The sequence below is a fragment of the Triticum urartu genome, chromosome 7 (assembly GCF_003073215.2).
Source record: "Triticum urartu cultivar G1812 chromosome 7, Tu2.1, whole genome shotgun sequence".
NCBI classification, from domain to species: domain Eukaryota; kingdom Viridiplantae; phylum Streptophyta; class Magnoliopsida; order Poales; family Poaceae; genus Triticum; species Triticum urartu.
In genome coordinates, this window is record NC_053028.1 from 27308462 (window position 1) to 27311542 (window position 3081).

At 35.8% G+C, this 3081-nt stretch overlaps 2 non-coding genes across 2 annotated transcripts; both read right to left on the reverse strand.

Moving 5' to 3' along the window:
• Window positions 1-448: 448 nt before the first annotated feature.
• On the reverse strand, window positions 449-561 carry LOC125526187. Its single transcript, XR_007291602.1, has one exon. It is a non-coding gene; the product is annotated as a small nucleolar RNA snoR100 (small nucleolar RNA).
• Window positions 562-685: 124 nt separating this feature from the next.
• On the reverse strand, window positions 686-765 carry LOC125526162. Its single transcript, XR_007291582.1, has one exon. It is a non-coding gene; the product is annotated as a small nucleolar RNA Z155 (small nucleolar RNA).
• Window positions 766-3081: the final 2316 nt, after the last annotated feature.

The window sequence follows — 3081 nt, forward strand, 5'->3', positions numbered from 1 at the left end:
TCATATGAGAGGTAAGAGTATATAATAGATCCGAGTCGTTGATCCTATTAATTAGTGACCGGATTCACTCTTACCTTCTTACCTCATATGTAAGAAAAGGATGTAAGAGGGACCATGTTAAAATTTGCCTCCAAAACTGAGAAAGATTGGTAAGACTCATTCCAACAGATATAGTAGGTTCCCTCTGTAATCTGGTTGAAGCTAGTGATATCGCTTTCTTTTTTCAGGGAATACATCAGGTAAGCCCCTTATCTCCAGTTCTTTTGAATATCGTAATGCATCAACATATCATATTGATTCATAGTATTTTCAAAAAAAGTAAATTCTTGTTGTCATGTATGCAGATAACTGAAATATTACAGACAATACTAAATCTAGCCTACATAGCAAGGCATGCACATAACTATCGATGTGATTACTTTTGAATACTAAAGAATTTTTATAAATAAAGTGTGAGTCAAATTCAGGTCCGCTAGACAAAAGCCCGAGGGCGTCAGGGTGAGCAGACATGCATACCGACTTCAGTCACTCTGCGCGCCCATTACCATGCTTCCTTCCTCTTCTCGCCAGAGCATCGGCATGTTGTGCACGGATACAAGAAAATAACCCGAGAAGTTGAAGCGAAGGCACATAGCAGCAGATGAAGATCCACAAAAACAAAAGAGTAGATCAGTTGAGATTTAGAAGTTGATCGGATAATTGTAGTCTTTAATTTTAGTCAACACTAAATATGATTTTCTGTGGAAGATTACCATCACTTAAACCCCTTTAATCTTGGGCCTTTTGCTCCTTTCCTTAAGGAAGACAAAAGGATCAAACGGAAATCTTTATCTTTACCTAATACTAAAGCAAATTGGGTTTCGGTCGTCCGTCATGGCATTTTTCAGAAAAGTCCATGTGTTTTGATGAAATCAACCCGCGGTCCGGATTTAAGTTACACCCGAACTGTTATTTTACATTTTTCGAAAACCCCCCTGATGTTTTAGGTAATTCATCCGCGGATCATATATAAGTCAAACAAATGCTTTTTTAAATCATCCATATCTTTTAAACCGTAACTCCGATTTGAACATGTTATATATGAAACTTGATTAGAAAAATATGTAGAATATGAATATGAGATTATTTTTACATGTTAAGTATGATAAATATTATTTTAGAATATATTTAAGTCAAACAAATGATTTTCTAAATTATCTGTATCTTTTAAACCGTAACTTTGATTTTAACATATTATATATGAAATTTTATTAGAAAAATATGTGGAATCTAAATATGTTGTTAATTTTACCTTTAAATATTGTTAAAATATTGTTTTGGAAGCAAAATTATAATTTATAACGCAAGATCCATTTTTCTTTCATACCGGCGGCGATCCGAATTGCAAATAAACACCCCACTATAACCATATAGGGAAAAGAAAACATTGCTAACTACACATGCATATCTCTGAAAAATGTCACAGGAGAAAACAATAGATTTCTCATCGCGGGAGTGAGAGATAGCGAGAGAGAGAGAGGGAGAGAGAGACGCCTTAGGATTAACCATATTCAAACACGTTTTTGTTTTGTTTTGTGTGAACACGGAGGCCATCGCCGGCGAGGGTGAGAAGGAGGATAAGCGGCAACACAAATATGATGCCTCGCAAAAATAAAGAAGATGGACCTATTGTGGTCTTGAGTGATGGTTGTTGGGTTAAGAGCGTGTGTTATGTTTTCTCTCCCGTTGCAACGCACGGGCTCTTTTGCTAGTCAAGCAAAACCAAACAAGAGCTGAAGAAACGTAAGATTCTGGTTAAGAAGAGCTACAGGAAACAAGTTGCACACATCGCCGATTGACGAGCAAACTTGAGATGGTCACACGGCGGCAGATGATGGAGGAAGGGAATACAGGATACGAGAGCGTGCGCTTTATAGAGGATTTGTGGCCTAGGGTTTCGGGAAATAAGATAACCCCATCTTATTGGGCTCATCTTGGGCCAGACTGGTTAATATTGGGCCAGTGAGGCTACAAGATAATGTAACCTTTGAATAGAGACTGGACCTATGACGGCGCACAGGTCGCCCGCGAGCGACCTAGCGCGCATCCCCCTCACACGATGAGTGCTTGTATGGGCTGGCCCATTTTCATTTCTTTCTTTTTTGTCTTTTTCTTTTTTCATTTTCTCCTTTCCTTTTTCCATTTCTTTTCTGTTTTCTTTCTCTTTTCTATTTTTCCTTCTTTACCTTTTCACCTTTTTTACGCATTTTCTTTTCAAATTTACGAACATTTTTTGTTCATCAAATTCGAAAATGTTCAAAATGTACAAAATATACAACAATTCAAAAAATGTTCATTGAATTATTATTTTGTTCATCGGAATTGAAAAATGTTCTCCAAATTTGTTCACCGAAATAAAAAATGTCCATAAAATTCAAAATTTGTCATTGATTTCAAAAAAAAAGTTCCTGTTCATTGGTTTGAAAACTTCTTCAGCCATTTTCCAAAAAAAATGTTTCTAAATACAAATTTTGTTCGTCAAGTTCAAAAAATGTTCATTGAATTCAACAATTGTTCATAAAAGACAAGAATATCAATTCTAGAAAATAGTCATAAAAAATTGCTCATCAAAACATAAAAATGCCTTCAACACCATGTTTATTTCTGTTTCCAACAGCACTTTCCTCAGTATAAGACAGAGTATCAAATTTGTTCATTCTTTCAAATTCAACATCAACAATAAAAGAAATCAACAAAAAAAGTTCGTCGGGGCATACGTGATTGAAACGTACGAACCCCCCCAAAAAACACGTACGAACCAGAGGGCCACTCCTATTTGGCGCGTACGTCGCCAAATAGCGAGCTTGCGCATACCCGCCTTCAGTATCCGCTACTTTTTGGGCCGGCACAATTCGGGTTTCCTCCCCACCGATTTTGGGAAGGTTCAGAATTGGTTTTTTTAGTTTTATTTGTTTTTCTTTTTTTACGTTTATATTTTCTGTTTTATTTTTCGTTTATCTTTACTGTTCCGCTTTTATTTTTATTTTATTTTCTTTTTCTTCTTAATTTTTCACTTTCCTTATTTTTTTATTTTCCACTATA